Source organism: Salvelinus fontinalis, chromosome 10, assembly GCF_029448725.1.
Source record: "Salvelinus fontinalis isolate EN_2023a chromosome 10, ASM2944872v1, whole genome shotgun sequence".
Taxonomy (NCBI): Eukaryota; Metazoa; Chordata; class Actinopteri; order Salmoniformes; family Salmonidae; genus Salvelinus; species Salvelinus fontinalis.
The window spans coordinates 12,545,835-12,565,792 of NC_074674.1; the positions used below are offsets into that span (position 1 = coordinate 12,545,835).

General features: G+C 42.8%; 1 long non-coding RNA gene across 2 annotated transcripts; it reads right to left on the reverse strand.

The window, feature by feature from the left end:
* Positions 1-9,208: 9,208 nt before the first annotated feature.
* Positions 9,209-19,468, reverse strand: LOC129863642 (uncharacterized). Of its 2 annotated transcripts, XR_008760992.1 has the most exons (6): positions 18,186-19,468; positions 16,769-16,868; positions 16,105-16,295; positions 14,996-15,834; positions 14,537-14,877; positions 9,209-14,439 (listed from the first exon to the last, which is right to left on the reverse strand). It is a non-coding gene; the product is annotated as an uncharacterized LOC129863642 (long non-coding RNA). The 2 variants fall into 2 exon arrangements; XR_008760991.1 differs by having other exon boundaries at positions 9,209-14,877.
* Positions 19,469-19,958: the final 490 nt, after the last annotated feature.

Sequence of the window (19,958 nt, forward strand, 5' to 3'; positions counted from 1 at the left end):
GTGGGTGGGGGGTTGGGTGGTGGTGTTTTGGAAAGGAGGGCTGGGGGTTGTAAAGCAACAGGAAAATGGCCATATTGGGATGAGGATATCTCAAATCCCTTGTAATGCCTTTTCCAACCGAGGCTCCTTGTTTGTTTCTAGATGACAGGCTAAAATTACAGTGAAAGTGCTCTATTGTGGCAAAGTGTTGGCGAGTGGGCTGAAAGAGAGAAATACACTCGAAAGATCTGATATGACAGGCAATAAGTAAGGTGAAAACCTATCCAGTCCGTTTGTCTCACCGTAGACCCTCATAAATGTTCACCTATCAATGGCTACAAAGACATCGGAAATGAGGCCAAGTCTGTATGTACATTGACACACAGCTAGGCACGCACACACATTGCCCACACGCACGTCATTCCAAAACTCTTTCCCCCGACAAACACATTCCAAGAAAACAAAAGTTCCCTGGGGTTAAAGTCTGCTTGTCTACACAGAGCCAAAAGAACATCTCCATTTCCAAACCTACGGGGACGTTAAAAAAAACTGTCCCAAAAAAGTGTTTGTTTGACTTGAGCAGGAAGTCCTCACGTCGGTCGGAGCTTGGATAGTCACTCTTATGAAACACAGGAAAAGTAATTCGGCACATCTCACTCCAGAGAGTTTCTGGAGGGCCATGTTGGTTCCTCCGATAAATGCCTCCCACCGCGGCTGTAGACAGCCTGTCAGACTGGCTCCTCTCTCCAACAAAACCATTGGGACATCACACACACATGGTACATACAGTACCAGTCAAAAGTTTGGACACATCTACTCATTCAAGAGTTATTCTTAATTTTTTTATATTTTCTACATTGTAGAATAATAGTGAAGACATCAAACCTATGAAATAACACATATGGAATCATGTAGTAACCAAAAAAGTGTTTGATTTTAGATTCTTCAAAGTAGACAACTTTTGCCTTTGACAGCTTTGCACACTCTTGGCATTCTCTCAACCAGCTTTATGAGGTAATCACCTGTAATGCTTTTCCAACAGTATTGAAGGAATTCCCACATATGCTGAGCACTTGTTGGCTGCTTTTCCTTCACTCTGCGGTCCAACTCATCCTAAACCATCTCAATTGGGTTGAGGTCAGGTGATTGTGGAGGCCAGGTCATCTGATGCAACACTCCATCACTCTCCTTCTTGGTCAAATAGCCCTTACACAGCCTGGAGATGTGTTTGGTCATTGTCCAGTTGAAAAACAAATGATAGTCCCACTAAGCGCAAACCAGATGGGATGGCGTATCGCTGCAGAATGCTGTGGTAGGGATGCTGGTTAAAAACTTCTTATGGCTGCAGGGGCAGTATTGAGTAGCTTGGATGAAAAGGTGCCCAGAGGTGCCCAGAGTAAACTGCCTGCTCCTCAGTCCCAGTTGCTAATATATGCATATTACTATTAGTATTGCATAGAAAACACTCTGAAGTTTCTAAAACTGTTTGAATGATGTATGTGAGTATAACAGAACTCATATGGCAGGCAAAAACCTGAGAAAAAAAATCCAACCAGGAAGTGGGAAATCTGAGGTTTGTAGGTTTTCAACTCATCGCCTATCGAATACACAGTGGGATATGGGTCAGTTTGCACTTCCTACGGCTTCCACTAGATGTCAACAGTCTGTAGAACCTTGTCAGATGCTTCTACTGTGAAGTGGGGCCGAAGGAGACGGGAATGAGTAAGGTCTATCATGAGCTGACCATGCTCTGACCATGCGCGTTCACATGAGAGTGAGCTCTGTTCCATCGCACTTCTGAAGACAATGGAATTCTCCGGTTGGAACATTATTGAAGATTTATCTTAAAAACATCCTAGAGATTGATTCAATACATCGTTTGACATTTTTCTACTGACTGTTACGGAACTTTTTTGACATTTCGTCTGCTTTTAGTGAACGCGCTTCCTGACTTTGGATTTGTTAACCAAACACGCTAACAAAAATAGCTATTTGGACATAAATGATGAACATTACCAAACAAAACAAAAATTTCTTCTGGAAGTCCTGGGAGTGCATTCCGACAAAGATCAGCAAAGGTAAGTGAAGATGTATAATGCTATTTATGAGTTTTGTTGACAGCACAATTTGGCGGGTAACTGTATGGCTTCCTTTTGTGGCTGAACGCTGTTCTCAGATGATTGAATATTGTGCTTTTGCCGTAAAGCTTTTTTGAAATCTGACACAGCGGTTGCATTAAGAACAAGTGTATCTTTAATTCTATGTAAAACATGTATCTTTCATCATAGTTTATGATGAGTATTTCTGTTATTTGATGTGGCTCTGCAATTTCTCTGGATATTTTGGAGGCATTTCTGAACATGGCGCCAATGTAAACTGAGGTTTTTGGATATAAATATGAACTTTATCGAACAAAACATATATGTATTGTGTAACATGAAGTCCTATGAGTGTCATCTGATGAAGATCATCAAAGGTTAGTGATTAATTTTATCTCTATTTCTGCTTTTGCGACTCCTGTCTTTAGCTCGAAAAGTGGCTGTGTTTTTCTGTGATTTTGCGGTGACCTAACATAATCGTTTGTGGTGCTTTCGCTGTAAAGCCTTTTTGAAATCGGACACTGTGGTGGGATTAACAAGAAGTGTATCTTTAAAATGGTGTGAAAAACTTGTTTGCTTGAGGAATTTTAATTATGAGATTTCGTTTGTTTGAATTTGGCTCCCTGCACTTTCACTGGCTGTTGTCATATCGATCCCGTTAACGGGATTGCTGCCATAAGAAGTTTTTAAGTGTGCCTTGAATTCTAAATAAATCACAGACAATGTCAACATCAAAGCACCATCACACCTCCATGGTGGGAACCACACGTGTGGAGTTCACCCGGTCACCTACTCTGCGGCTCACAAAGACATGTTGGTTGGAACAAAAAATCTCAAATTTGGACTCATCAGACCAAAGGACAGATTTCCACTGGTCTAATGTCCATTGCTCGTGTTTCTTGGCTCAAGCAAGTCTCTTCTTCTTATTGATGTCCTTTGGTAGTGGTTTCTTTGCAGTATTTCGACCATGAAGGCCTGATTCATGCAGTCTCATCTGAACAGTTGATGTTGAGATGTGTCTGTTATTTGAACTCTGAAGTATTTATTTGGGCTACATTCTGAGGTGCAGTTACCTCTAATGAACTTATCCTCTGCAGCAGAGGTAACTCTGGGTATTCCTTTCCTGTGGCGGTTCCCAGTTTCATCAGAGCGCTTGAGGGGTTTTGCGACTGCACTTGATGAAACTTTCTTAGCACTTGAAATTTTCCGGATTGACTGACCTTCATGTCTTAAAGTAATGGACTGTCGTTTCTCTTTGCTTATTTGAGCTGTTCTTGCCATAATATGGACTTGGTCTTTTACCAAGTAGGGCTATCTTCTGTATACCACCCCTACCTTGTCAAAACACAACTGATTGGCTCAAACGCATTAAGAAGGAAATACATTCCACAAATTAACTTTTAACAGGGCAAAACTGCTAATTAAAATGCATTCCAGGTGACTACCTCATGAAGCTGGTTGAGAGAATGCCAAGAGTGTGCAAAGCTGTCATCAAGGGAAAGGGTGGCTACTTTGAATCTCAAATATAAAATATATTTTGATTTGTTTCTTTATTGGTTACTACATGATTCCATATGTGTTATTTCATAGTTTTGATGTCTTCACTATTATTCTAGAATGTAGAAAATAGTAAAAATGAAGAAGAATCCTTGAATGAATTGGTGTTTCCAAACTTTTGACCGGTACTGTATCTCCAGCTCGGGCCAGTGAGGTGCTCAGCCTGGGATTTACATTTACATTTAAGTCATTTAGCAGACGCTCTTATCCAGAGCGACTTACAAGTACATACATTCATACTTTTTTTTTTTTTTTTTTTTTTTTTTTTTTGTACTGGCCCCCCGTGGGATCAAGTCTCAAATTATGAGAGAGGAGTCCTCACGCTCAGTGAGAATGAGCGCCTCCGTTACAAAAAAGGATAAACGTGTAGTGTACATGCATTGACCAAATTAGGCCACAATTTAAGCTATTTGAGTTTATTATACCGTTGTAGTACAGTACCTGTCAAAAGTTTGGGTACACATATTCATTCAAGGACTTTTCTTTATTTTTTACTATTTTCTACATTATAAAATAATAGTGAAGACATCAAAACTTTTAAATAATACAAATGGAATCATGTAGTAACCAAAAGAGTGTTAATTAGCCATCCTTTGCCTTGATGACTGCTTTGCACACTCTTGGCATTTTGTACATAATGTTGCCGCTACCGTCTCTAATGATCAAAAATAACTTCTAGACATCAGGACTCCGATTACTCACCACGGACTAGCAGAGTCCTCTTTTTCCCTTCACGACTCTGGCAAGCTCGACGAAGTATACACTGCTTCCTCGGGAACAGGCCCCGATCCCTGTGATCTGTGTGGAGGTGGAGAAAGAGGGGCCGAAGATCGGGCTACCTTCTGAGAATTCGTAGGCGATCGCATAAACCCCCACTTCCCTCCATTCTGCTAGCAAGCATGCACTCTTTGGACAATAAAATTGACGATTTACGCGGAAGATTAAACTACTAAGAGGATATTAAAAACTGTAACATCTTACGCTTCACGGAGTAGTGGCTGAACGACGACAACATCAACATACAGCTGGCTGGTTATAAGATGTACCGGCAGGATAGAACAGCGGCGTCTGGTTAGACAAGGGGCTATGTATTTTTGTAAAAACAGCTGGTGCATGATATCTAAGGAAGGAACGAGCTATTGCTCGCCTGAGGTAGAGCATCTCATTATAAGCTGTATTCTATTTAGCTGTTATCATAACACCACAGACTGAGACTGGCACTAAAACAGCATTGAAGAAGCTGTTTTCCGCCATACGTAAACAAGAAAACGCTCACCCAGACGCCGCACTCCTAGTTGCCGGGTACTTTAATGTAGGGAAACTTTAATCCATTTTACCAAATTACTATCAGCATGTTAAATGTGCAACCAGAGGAAAATGAACTCTGGTCCACCTATACTCCACACACAGAGATGCATGCAAAGCTCTCTCTTGCCCTCCATTTGGCAAATCTGACCATAATTCTATCCTCCTGATTCCTGCTTACAAGCAAAAATTAAAGCAGGAAGCACCAGTGACTAGATCAATAAAAAAGTGGTCGGATGAAGCAGATGCTAAGCTACAAGACTATTTTGCTAGCACAGACCGGAATATGTTCAGGGATTCCTCCCATGGCATTAAGGAGTACACCACATCACTCTAACCTCTAACCCGGAACCTTATAAGAAATCTCTCTATGCCCTCCGATGAACCATCAAACAGGCAAAGCGTTAATACAGGTCGAAGATCGAATCGTACTACACCGGCTCTGACGCTCGTCGGATGTGGCAGGGCTTGCAAACCATTAGACTACAAAGGGAAGCACAGCCGAGAGCTGCCCAGTGACACGAGCCTACCAGACGAGCTAAACTACTTCTATGCTCGGTTCGAGGCAAATAACACTGAAACATGCATGAGAGCATCAGCTTTCCCGGAAGACTGTGTGATATTGCTCTCTGCAGTCAATGATGTGAGTATTAAACAGGTCAACATTCACAAGACCGCAGGGCCAGATGCATTACCACAACGTGTACTGCGAGCATGCGCTGACCAACTGGCAAGTGTCTTCACTGACATTTTCAACCTCTCCCTGTCCGAGTCTATAATACCAACATGTTTTAAGCAGACCACCATAGTCCCTGTTCCCAAGAACACTCAGGTAACCTGCCTAAACGACTACCGACTGACGTCTGTTGCCATGAAGTGCTTTGAAAGGCTGGTCATGGCTCACATCAACACAATTACCCCAGAAACCCTATACCCACTCCAATTTTCAAACCCCCCCAACAAATCCACAGATGATGCAATCTCCATTGCACTCCACGCTGCCCTTTCCCACCTGGACAAAAGGAACACCTATGTGAGAATGCTATTCATTGACTACAGCTCAGCGGACCAAACACCTCCCTCTGCTACTGGATCCTGGACTTCCTGACGGGCCTCCCCCAGGTGGTAAAGGTAGGTAACAACACATCCGCCACGCTGATCCTCAACACAGTGACCCCTCAGGGGTGGGTGCTCAGTCCCTTTCTGTACTCCCTGTTCACTCATGACTGCACGGCCAGGCACGACTCCAACACCATCATTAAATTTACCGATGACACAACAGTGGTAGGCTTGATCACCGACAACGACGAGACAGCCTATAGGAAGGAGGTCAGAGACCTGGCCACGTGGTGCCAGGACAACAAACTCTCTCTCAAAGTGATCAGGAGATGATTGTGGACTACAGGAAAAGGACAGAGTACACCCCCGTTCTCATCAACGGGGCTGCAGTGGAGAAGGTTGAGAGCTTCAAGTTCCTTGGTGTCCACATCACCAACAAACTAACATGGTCCAAGCACACCAAGACAGTTGTGAAGAGGGCACGACAAAACCTATCCCCCCTCAGGAGACTTAAAAGATTTGGCATGGGTCTTCAGATCCTCAAAAGGTTCTACAGCTGCACCATTGAGAGCATCCTGACTGGTTGCATCACTGCCTGGCATGGCTACTGCTCGGCCTCCGACCGACAAGGTAATACAGAGGGTAGTGCGAACGGCCCAGTACATCACTGGGGCCAAGCTTCCTGCCATCCAGGACCTCTATACCAGGCGGTGTCAGAGGAAGGCCCTGAAAATTGTCAAAGACTCCAGCCACCCTAGTCATAGACTGTTCTCTCTGCTACCGCACGGCAAGAGGTACCGGAGCTCCCAGTCTAGGTCCAAGAGGCTTCTAAACAGTTTCTACCCCCAAGCCATAAGACTCCTGAACATCTAGTCAAATGGCTACCCAGACTATTTGATGTTCCACCCCCCACCCCCATCTTTACACCACTGCTACTTTCTGTTGTCATCTATGCATAGTCATTTTAATAACTCTACCTACATGTACAGGTAACCCGATACAGAGTAACAGCTAGTCCAGGTCAGCAGGGTAACAGCTAGTCCAGGTCAGCAGTCATCTAGTCCACCAGCCGACTCTCTCTCTGTCAAAGCAGGAGCGGACGAAACAACCGCTTGTTTTAATTGGCTGATCTTTGTCCATCACCATCTAGCATAACCCATGGAACCTCCCCCTTACATTGGGGACGTCAAAGTGCGAGCAGTGCAAGTGATTTAAGCAAGGAAGTGAGTTTGAGAAAATCTTAAAGTGTGCATCTTACAAATAGTTTTCACAAAATGTATATGCCACAACTCAATCAATTGGGCTTCCCAAAATAATATGTCCAATGTGAAAGATCATTTATTTTGATTGGTGATTTTCGCCATTTTTCAAAGTCCCATCTAATACAGCTGTAGCAAGCGGACTCCCTTTGCCGCCTCGATTCAAACCACATCCCATTCAAGTCCCACTTGGTTGCACAGGTCTTGCCTGACTCTGTGCTCCAGAAATGCGAGCCTGGGGACGAGGTTAGGTCAGCAGGGGTTGAGTCTGTACATTACCATGCTCTTCATTAGCCTCACAGCTGAGAGATGAACATGAGGGTTTAGATCACACACACCTGTGTGTGTGTGTGTGCTTGTGTAGACCTCTTTTTGAGCTTGCATACTAGTGTGTTCATGTGTGTGGGTGTGTCTATGTACAGTGCCTTCAGAATGATTCATACCCCTTGACATATTCCACATTTTGTGTCACAGCCTGATTTCAAAATGTATTGAATCTTTTTTTCTCCCCCAATTACACACAATACCACCTAAAGACCAATTGAAATCATGTTTTTCGACATTTTTGCAAATGTATTGAAATACAGAAAACCTCATTTGCATAAGCATTCACAGCCCTGAGTCAAGCCATGTAAAAATCAACTTCGTCAGCGAATGCAGCTGTGGATCTTTCTGGGTAAGTCTCTAAGAGCTTTGCACACCTGGATTGTACAATATTTGCACATTCTTTTTAAAATTCTTCAATTTCTGTCAAGTTGGCTGTTGACCATGGCTAGACAGCCATGTTCAATTTTTGCCATTGATTTTCGAGCCGATTTAAGTAAACACCGTAACTAGGCCACTCAGGAACATTCAATGTTGTCTTGGTTCATTTGTAAACATTTCGAAAAACATAAATCCACTTTGACATGGAGGTATTGTGTGTAGGCCAGTGACACAATCTCAATTTACTCCATTTTAAATTCACGCTGTAACAACAACATTTAGAAAAATTCAAGGGCACTGTATACAGTGAAGGCACTGTATTTGTGGATGAAGGTTGCAGCAGACGAAAGACCAAATTTGTTTCCTAGGAAACAATTTAACACCCTCAACATTTTATCCCAACCACTTGTTTTCTATCTAAATGTTCCAACCCTACAAAAAACTGTTTTACATCACAATGCCAAGTTATACAAGAACAAAAACAGATGGGTGGGAAATTACCATGGAAACCACTGACTGACAAGCCAGACATAGTCTGGTCAGTCGTATTACCAGACAGAGGATGTGCAGATTTTATTGTGACAGGCACAAGAATCCCCCTCCCCAAAATAAACAAAAAACACCTTCGAAGCGAATTATCACCAGCGATTTCAACACTGTTTGCAAGATGGAGTGAGGACCAACAAACTGACTTAAACCAGTTAGTAAACAGTTATGTTTGGGATGTAGAAAAGAGGGCTGTTCAGTCTCACCGATGCTCCAAACCTTGGTTTGAGTGGCGCTCTTCATGTGTGGATAAGGTACTGGGCCCTCTATGTGCAGCATTGGTGACAGAGAGACTATTTGTGGCGTGGAAAGTCTCAGGACAGTCCGGTCTCTTTGCAGGGGGGTGGCTAATTGAGGAACTCATGAAGACACAATAACAAGTTGGGAATTGTGAGGCATTCAGTCTTTCACAGTCAGCCCTATCAACGGGATGGGGGAGACACTTCTTCCAGCCCGATCAATCTCGGAGTCCCTCTCCCTGAACACAGCGGGTGTGTGTGTGTGTTAAAGTGGCACAGACATCTGCTATGTTTAGGGAGAGGGACTCTTGAGATTGATCGGGATGGAGGAAGTGAGCAGACGTGTCCCCCCGTGACTCTGTTATGGCCGACTATGAAGGACCGAAGGCGACACATTTCCCAACTTGTTTGTGTGCCTTCATGAGTTCTTCATTTAGCCTTACTTCAGAGAAGAAAATACATTCTGGGACAAGGAAAGAATGGAAACAGCCTCACTGCAAGCTCCAAAATGAACTCCTCAAATATGTACCTTCATTGCTTCACCTTCGATTTCTAAACACCCTGACGGGTCTTGCGTCAATAACGGTACCTCTTTGATATTGTTCAGAGGCATACTGACCTGGAAAATATGTGATGCTACCGCCAAGACAACCGACCAACTGTTTCTCCACCTGATGAATCAAAATTGGAGGGTTTTCAGGGGTTGCTTAAAATACCATCGTTAGATACACCTTAAGAATATTACAAAAGCTCTGACGCACTGTGAGCAATGCTCCATCTGAATGTAGCTGATGTCCTGACCAAAAAACTATTGTTCGAGAGAAGTGAGTGTGCTTTCTCAAGTGTTGATCCCTTTTTTCCGATGTGGAGTCTGGGATGGGTCTCTGGCCTAATCGAAGACTCATCAGGAACTCAGAATGTGTGTGAACGTGCGTATACCTGTGTATGCAGGTTTGGGTAGGGTACTTTCTAAATGTAATCCGTTAGTTACCTGTCAAATTGTAATCAGTAATGTAACGTTTGGAGTACCCAAACTCAGTAACGTAATCTGACTTTAAATTACTTTTAGATTACTTTCCCCTTAAGAGGCATTAGAATAAGACAAAAATGTATGTTACCAATTGAACGACATCTATTGCAGGATAAATCAATGTTAACGTTTACATAGCTGGCCATATATGGATGTTACATTTTACTTTATGAGTTGGTTATGTAGGCTGCTTCTAACCCATCCCTTTCTACTACATGCAATAATACGATTAAATTATATCTTTACATTAAAAACCAAAGTCTATCAGAATTCCAGTCATTCCAATAAATGTTATACCCCTTGATCTTCAAGAATAGTAAATATGGAAGTATAGATTAGCCAAATTGTTTTACCTGAGCACAACCCCAAAACTAAAGACTTATTAGCCAGCCCTACTGTTGTTTATGATTTTGTTGTCATGGAGGACTGATTGTGCCCATTGATTAGAGTTGGAAAATAAATGCTGCAATCATGGAATGGCATGCTTTGAGCACTACTGAAAAGTGCTATTTACATGTGAAAAATGAATGTCATATGCTGCATTTGCTATAGGCCTATTGTTTACTTTTTTGTTGGTGACACTTTGATATATTGATAATATGCAGCTGTTTAAAGGGCAAATCCACAGATGAAACAATAACAAAACGGACGCCCCGCCTCTGTTTTGGTAAAAAGCTGAGGGATGTGCCTGGAGAAATGTAACCACTCTCAGATGAATAGACAGCGCTGTGGATGCAATGACTGACCATCCATGATGTAAACATTTTATGTTTTAACCATGTTATGAGGCTACATTTACATTTACATTTACAGAAAAACAAGCTTATATTTCTGGTTCTCATGAAGTGTGACAGTTGAACTACCCTCATGAGGCATTTAAAAGTTATATTTGTCAAGAATCAATGTATGTGTGTATGTATGCATACATATACATTTATACACACATTATATATATATATTACATACATAGTGTGTGTATATATATATATATATATAAACTCAGCAAATAATAAAACGTCCTCTCACTGTCAACTGCGTTTATTTTCAGCAAACTTAACGTGTAAATATTTGTATGAACATAAGATTCAACAACTGAGACATAAACTGAACAAGTTCCACAGACATGTGAGTAACAGAAATTGAATAATGTGTCCCTGAATAAAGGGGGGGATCAAAATCAAAAGTAACAGTCAGTATCTGGTGTGGCCACCAGCTGCATTAAGTAAGTCTTCTCCTCATGGACTGCACCAGATTTCCAGTTCTTGCTGTGAGCTGTTATCCCACTCTTCCACCAAGGCACCTGCAAGTTCCCAGAGATTAATGGGGGGAATGGCCCTAGCTCTCACCCTCCAATCTAAGAGGTCCCAGACGTGCTCAATGGGATTGAGATCCGGGTCCTTCACTGGCCATGGCAGAACACTGACATTCCTGTCTTGCAGGAAATCACGCACAGAATGAGCAGTATGGCTGGTGGCATTGTCATGCTGGAGGGTCATGTCAGGATGAGCCTGCAGGAAGGTACCACATGAGGGAGGAGGATGTCTTCCCTGTAACGCACAGCATTGAGATTGCCTGCAATGACAACAAGCTCAGTCCGATGATGCTGTGACACATCGCCCCAGACCATGATGGACCCTCCACCTCCAAATCGATCCCCCTCCAGAGTACAGGCCTCGGTGTAACGCTCATTCCTTCGACGATAAACACGAATCCGACCATCACCCCTGGTGAGACAAAACTGCGACTCGTCAGTGAAGAGCACTTTTTGCCAGTCCTATCTGGTCCAGTGACGGTGGGTTTGTGCCCATAGGCGACATTGTTGCTGGTGATGTTTGGTAAGGACTTGCCTTATAATGTAACGCCAGGAGAATGATGGGTGTAGAGTCAGGCGCAGAGAGAGCAGAAGTTTACGGGAACAAAACGCTTTAATGTCCACAGTGAAAACAGGAACAGGTACAAAAGGGGTGACGCCAAAACACTGGCGCAAACACAACCCACAGACCAACTGTTTAAAATAAACTGGACAGCGAAAAACCCACAATCAAATAATCCACTCCTGACGTAACATGAACACACAATAAGCCCGCACAAACACTAGCGGGCGAAACTAACCTAAATAGTACACCTCCCAAAAGCCCAACAAGAAACAGGTGAAAACAATTAGACAGACATAAACGAAAAGGAAAAAGGGATCGGTGGCAGCTAGTAGACCGGCGACGACGACCGCCGAGCGCCACCCGAACGGGAAGGGGAGTCACCTTCGGTAGTATTCGTGACATATAACTGGATTAGAAGCCCTCAGTCCAGCCTCTCTCAGCCTATTGCAGACAGTCTGAGCACTGATGGAGGGATTGTTTGTTCCTGGTGTAACTTGTGCAGTTGCTGTTGCCATCTTGTACTTTTCCCGCAGGTGTGATGTTCGGATGTACCGATCCTGTGCAGGTGTTGTTACACGTGGTCTGTCACTGCGAGGATGATCAGCTGTCCGTCCTGTCTCCCTGTAGCGCTGTGCTGTCTTAGGCGTCTCACTATACGAACATTGCAATTTATTTCCCTGGCCACATCTGCAGTCCTCATGCCTCCTTGCAGCATGCCTAAGGCACGTTCACAGAGATTAGCAGGGACCTTGGCAATCTTTCTTTTGGTGTTTTTCAGAGTCAGTAGAAAGACCTCTTTAGTGTCTTATGTTTTCATAACTGTGACCTTAATTGCCTACCGTCTGTAAGCTGTTAGTGTCTTAACGACCGTTCCACAGGTGCATGTTCATTAATTGTTTATGGTTCATTGAACAAACATGGGAAACAGTGTTAAAACCCTTTACAATGAAGATCTGTGAAGTTAAGAATTATCTTTTTTTGCTGAGTTTATATACAGTACATACACACACACACATATACATACATACACACACATATACAGTTGAAGTCGGAAGTTAACATACACCTTAGCCAAATACATTTAAACCCATTTGGCGACGAATATGAAGCGAGGGCCAGCCAACGAGACCATACAGGTTGCAGTGGTGGGTAGTATATGAGGCTTTGGTGACAAAACGGATGCAGTCTGAGTGTTGGAGGCTATTTTGTAAATGACGTCGCCAAAGTCAAGGATTGGTAGGATAGTCAGTTTTACGAGGGTATGTTTGTCAGCATGAGTGAAGGATGCTTTGTTGCGAAATAGGAAGCCGATTCTAGATTTAATTTTGGATTGGAGATGCTTAATTTGAGTCTGGAAGGAGAGTTTACAGTCTAACCAGACACCTAGGTATTTGTAGTTGTCCACATATTCTAAATCAGAACCGTCCAGAGTAGTGATGCTGGAAGGGCGGGCAGGTACGGGCAGCGATCGGTTGAAGAGCATGCACTTATTTTTACTAGCATTTAAAAGCAGTTGGAGGCCACGGAAGGAGAGTTGTATGGCGTTGAAGCTCGTTTGAAGGTGTGTAATCGCTGTTCTGATATCCAGAAGCTCTTTTCGGTCATAAGAGACAGTAGCAGCAACATTATGTACAAAATAAGTTACAATGTGAAAACACACAGAAAATAGCACAGTTGTTTTAGATCCCATAAAACGGCAGCCATCCTCTCCGGCGCCATTTTTTTAAACTTGCTAAGTAAAGACAAACTAATAGTGTAATTATAAAACGCTTGTGGATTCATATAAAGAAGCGGAAACAGCTTCTTTGGCATCAACATTGTTGCATGACCATGCAGACTGAACGTAAGTGTCTTGTGGTCGAGCAATAACAAACGCACTCCTTGAGTGACAGGGGGCGGGGCTAGATCTGTGTGAAAAGGGGCGACCAGTAAACTATACAAATTTAGGTTACAAACGGCGTATCACATTTAAAAAACCAAACATTCTGTGTCCTAGGCAAGGAACAATCTGGGATTTATTTGACAATGGGAGTGAACTGGAGGGAAGGAGAGGGCTGGTTAGAGGGGATGTCCCTACTCCTTTTTCTTAGCCTGGACAAGTGTCCCCTTGCGTTGTTTTGCACCATGCTTGAGCCTTGCCCTCTTCTCATCTTCAGCTGCCGCCCACTTGCTCTCCTGAGCACTTCCAGATGGCTGACAGCCATAACCGAGACGTCGTCTTCAGTCTTCCAGCAGACTCTGTTGCCGCTAGGTCTTGTCTACTGTCCCTGCTGACCTGATGTTTCTGCAAAGCCTTCGGTCCACCTCCCCAAACCTTGCATCCTCCCATTTAAAAATCTCCACGGCTGCCTTCTGCCTGGACTCCAGGGTGTACTTCACAGTCTGTATTGCATTGAACGTTGAGATGTTCATGTTGGTGCTTCTTGAATCAATGGTTTCGTTCATTAAGCTAAACAAAGACTCAACCCTGGTACAATGAAAAACAGAGAGGGAACCTTTCGCCACATTACCCAGGGCTGGATACTTCAGTATCTGGGCCAATACATGAGCCCAGCACTCCACCATGTCATCTACCTCCGTGAAACTGGCCAGGCATGGATCGATGTTAGCTGGTGAGAGGTAGCCCAACATTGCGCTCAGCTTCTTCAACTTGATCGCTGCCTGCGAGTGGCCCCTCAAAACCAGCTCCAGAGCAGACAGTGACCTCAGTGTGTAACTTTTCAAGGGCAACTTCTTCTGTATGTAAAGTTACTTGGTGACCTGTTCCATGAAAGACTTCAGCAGCTGAAATATAGACACCACAAAACTGACAATTACTTCATGTTTTGAAACCATGACAAAAAAAGATATCGTATTAAATGTAATTTAAATTGCAGGGTACATGATTGGGATTCCTGGTTCTGAATCCATTTGTTTCCCACTCTGGCAGACAGCAGCATCTTCTCCTGAAGTACCATCTCTACCATAGTCTTGGGTGATTCTTAAGTGATATTCAGCTTTGACGAAGCAAGACAGAAAATGTTGGAACATTTCAAGCTGCTTGTCGTGGAGCTTAAGTACCAACATCTGGCTACCATGTGAATGTAAAAAAAACTGTTGTGAAACCATGACTTATCCCTTCAGGATGGCCAGTACACCCATGTAAATTCTGAGTTGTAGTGCCCTCATGCTACAACTTCCTGGTCACTTTTTTCTTTCTGTCTTTCCCTTGCTGTGTCATGCCTGTGGAAACAGAATCAGTAATTTAAGTGTCAATAAGGTACATTTTGCTCATCGCTGGTAACCAGGATGTAAACAAACTCAATACTAAGCTTAACATAGAACTAGTGATGACCTTCACCTTTTCTGTTGAGGTCCTGGTGCAAAGACTTGATCCGCGCTTGTGCCTTCTCGCTCACGTGGTGGTCTTTATAAATGGGTTCAAGTGGGTCCTTGTACAGCTCCTGGTCTTCGTTGCTCAGGAACCCATAGTACAGGGCCTTGTAAGCCGGCAGCATTCTGTGTGTCGAAATGCTGACATGTGGACAGCCAGCGATGGGGCACAAACCTCTGAGAATTGGAGGTAGGGATTTTCAGGTACTAGCATATCTCCTTGATGTACATCACTTGACAAAAAGAAAGACCGTGAAATTATGTATTTCCATACACTGCCCCTAAAAGTTTGTAAAAAATAAATCAATACTTTTTATAGCCTTCATTGTTCTTTATCATTTAAGGTAGGATTGCACAGAAACAAGATATTCAGTATTCAGATGAATAAAATGAATGTCCATTTCATACATTGAGTGAAGTAAATACCAAACGTTCAAATACACTTGTTTTTACTTGACCTGGAGACCACTGATGATCAGTGTGCAGATCATTGAAAAGCTGCTCACGGTGATGGTCGAAGGGATCTGCAAAATTCTTTGCCGCATTGTGGATGTGATGACAGGAGTCTCCATCAATGTCGAGCAGGTTTGGACAGTGCATCTGACAGATCCTTGTCTCGAGGCCAGTCTTTCTACCTCTCATGGCGCTAATCCATCATCATACTCTCCATATTTTTCCATGGGATGTTGTTATGGTCGAAGAAGTCGGAGAGCGCCCTCTCCAAGCTGACGGCATTCACCTTGATGACCTCCAGGGACTCCAAGTGGTCCACCACCACCTTCCTTGTGTCATCATGGTAGTAGCTTACTAGCATGGAGAGGACATTCAAATAAAATCAGGGTTTATTTGTCAAATGCACAGTAAACATATGTTGACTGGACAATGAAATGCTTGTTCCTTGAGCTTTCTCTTCAACAATATAAGGTAAGAGAATATTAAAACAATATAAAAGTAGTGCAAATAGAGTAGAGACTATAGAATGGCAAATATATATAAGAAAGCAATAATTAAATATGAGAACAACCTTGTTGCTGTTAGATGTGCTCTCATCCAAGTTCAAAGAAAAGGGAAACCTACTCAGGTTTGAGAAGGTCCTTTTGGAGAAGATCCGTACTAGGCCATGGACCATCTTGGAGGATGCCACTGTTGTTGAGAGCTTCATCCTCTCCAAAGCCATCTTGTCAATGGCAAGACTTTGCGCTAGCTCAACAATTACTGGAGCAAATGAAGGGGAGGGAATGCTCTGCTAGGACACCAAGGACCATAGCCTAGAAGACACAAATTATGAAATTAACTAAAAGTAGGCAGACTACATCTTTTTTAAATCTTGTTTAAATTGCTCAACAGTGTTTATTTTACCTATACTAACAGTTTGCCTGACATGTGCTATGCTGACTTCTCAAATAGTGATGCTGCTGACCTAACACACCTACCACTGCATTTGCTATGCGGTCTATAGTGGGCACGGGAAGCTGAGCCTGTTGATCCCTAATCTTCTCTGGCCCCTGGTGGAATGGTGCTGGTGGTGTCTCCCTGAGCAGTATCTGAGCTACACTGCACGTTGTTATTACATTGTACACTTTCTGCCTTTGTACATCTGTTCTACAATGTGCCAGCAGAGCATTAGACCCTTTGTTGGCATAATTTCTCTCTTTCAGGCAGAGAGTACACCTGGCATAGCCCTTTTTATCCACCTTATTGAACAAGTGAGAAATAGGGAAAGTTCCCTTTACCTCTTTACCTCTATAAAGGAATCCAGCTTAGGCCCAGCTCCAGCTAAACTTGATCCCTGAATCCACTTGTTAACAAGCAACCCCTCATTTACACCTAATTCTCTCATTCTGAAAATGAACCACATAGAGGGAAAACATTAGTTCATAGATATTAGTTAGTTCGTTAGCTAGCTAGCTAATTAGTTAACGTTTCACACAGAGTCAGAGTTTGGTGAGCAACTAACGTTATAGCTTGAGGAACGACAAGGAGTCATATACAAGTTAATACTATAGCTAACTGGTTCCTCGAGCTAACGCTGCTAATGTTAGCTCACTTGATGTTGTAACGTTAGCAAGCTAGCTGTCTGACTTTGTTAGCCAGCTAATTTGCACACCAAAAAATTATTTGATTAGCTAGCTAACGTAAACTTACGTAAACTCGTACATCGCCTTGGTCCGTACAATTGCCCTTATTTCAGCGCCCCAAAAACGTAATATTTCCAGATCAACTGTAATGTCAATACCATTGTAAAGCACAATTTCTCCCCTTTCCAACAGAATCAATTACATGACCTAAACACTGCCCGTTTCTGCATAATTCAAGCAGGCAATGAGCCCCGTCGGTTCTTTTTAAAAATGGCGTGTGGGGAAGCGAAACTAATGCGTGATAGTGAGAAGGACAGATGTCGTGTGGGAAAATTGCTTTTTTCACTCGATCTGTCCAACTTATCACCTTATCGCCTCTAAAATGTAAATAAAACACTATAAAGAGTTTATATAATGTGTCATTACATACCTATTTGAAGGTTTGTGTCGAATTTGAATCAGGTTTTTAGGGCGGTGCTAAAGTGATCTTAGAAGTAAACAGCGGCTTTGAGAATGACGATCGCATGCAATGATGATGAAAAAAATGACTAGGTATCCCCCCTTACCACCGTCACTGTCCATTTCTTGTTTTTAAACGAAGAGAGAAGTGCTACACCTGGTGGAGAGAGATTGTAAGACAGAAATAGTTGCTTTATGCGTGCTGTACGTTATGACATGACAGGTCAAGATGTAACGGAGGGTCAGTTTTTTCAACTTTTCTCCAATACTATAGAGCCATTACTATGTCGATCAACGCTTGAATAGAAACCTAGTTCACACCCCCGATTTTGAAGTCAACACAGTCGCTACAGTCCCATTAGTTTTCTTTGTAGCCTCATTTGAATGTCGCGGTTACGCACATTTGTACGGAATGGGGTGAGTTTACGTTAGTTAGCTAATCGTGCTCAACATTTCTGTGGCTAGCTAACAAATAATACGATCCAGCTAGCAATAATTATTGTTCCACCACACTTGGTCCCTCACCTCAAACTTTCCAAATGCCAGTTTTTCGGTTACAGCTTATGAAGTATGCTTCATCACCTTCTCACCTCCGTCTCAGTCATCAGACTTCTCACCTACCTCTTCATTGTCGCTCAGGGGGACACACTGCTGCTGTAACTGCCAAACTGCTTTTCCACTCCCCGCTGTCTTTCCAGAATGGGTGCTGATGCTGTAACTAGCAAGTTGGTTGTCTCTACTCTTCTCTTCTCTCTGCAGTCGTGTGCTGCATTCAAGATGGCACATTTTTGCTTCATCCCTGTAGTTAGCTACTGCCATCAGTTGTTGTGTTATCATATTTGGCTATTCCACCATTTGCATACTGGCATTTGAATATAGCACAGGAATAGGCAATCCAGACACACTGTGGACATTTAAATGTAGGTGTAGATGCATGATTCCATGATCAGAACTCTATGATCAGAATAGAAAAGCTGCATGAACTGTCAAGTGTAGACATGACTCTGTCTCTTAGCTAATGATGCAAGTGTGGGTTCAGTCTTCGGTCTGTTGTGTGTAGAATATCCTAGCCTATTCAAGGCACTGATGTCTTCAGGCCAGTCTTGTGAGTACAGGGTAGCCTACTCTTCGCTTTTGCCTCATATTAATTAGTAGGCTACCAGTAGCCTGTATGAATTACGCTTTTCAGACATAGGCTACGGTATTTAGTTTCTCTGTCTGTTAGGGTAGGCTACACTGCATTTTCTAAAAATGCCCACACAAAACCTTCTCTGCTGATATGAAAGGACATTTACTTGTCCGTAAGGAATGCAGTTTCTGAAGCGGGACTAAAATCCGTCACTAGGCAACCAGAACTGTCAATCAAATCATCTCTAGCTGCTGCTCGCAGGCAGCACAACTCTCTCCTAAAAAATTACTGTCAAGTTTTTTAAACACCGTGACTTACCAAGACATTTATTTAGTAGAAATAAAACACTTCTAGCTAGCAATATCATCAAAAACGCCATAAAAAACAACACACAGCAGCACGTCAATCTGAAAAGGTACAGACCTGATGCGGCACTATTTTGAATTGTCTGAAAAGTTATCAGTTGTCACTATCGACATGTTACTGTATCTGCATTCGATGTCTGTAAAGGGTTGCGGTAGATACTGTATACCCTCATTGCCCGGCCCTAGCGGTCATACATAACAGAAAACAGACTTTTTTTAAATGGCTGTTTAAACGTTAAGCAAAATGTTCCATTTGTCGCATCCCTAATATTGAATCGATATTGGCTTATAGAGCAAAAACTATTCTAGGTGCTGCATTAAAAGTATTGTAGGAAATACTCAGTAGGGTCTGTAGAATGTACAGAATATATGTTGTCATTTCATGGAGCTCTGAATAAGACGGGAGAACTGTAGACCTTTTACTCCGCCCATTACATTGGTCAGAATACAAAATCAGTGTATAAGCATTACGTATGCCGTAGTAGTGCGAGAAGGCAAATCACTGGGGAAGCCAACCCCCCCCCATGTACAGACAGCTACATGACCTAGAGCATGGTCAAGCAAGTTAATGTTTCCGATTGTTTTAGAACCACAGGGTTACCGCAAGTCAAAGAAAACAGGAGCTGCCTTCACTATTCCAGCACCATTTCAACATCATCAAACACAGTGAAACTTAAAGATATCAAAAACAATTTAGTCCACTCATCGTAAGCTAAATATGAGGTGGCTGTCCATGGTTCTGATTTCTCTGTGTGCGTGTGTGCGTTCGTGCAAGTAGAAAAAACATGTTGACTCAACCTACTTGTAGAGAAACGCCAATGCCATCCCCCTCTCTTTCATGTTGACGAAACGGTCTGTCACTCTGTCATACAGTACACGCTTTTATTTTTTGTTGTCCTA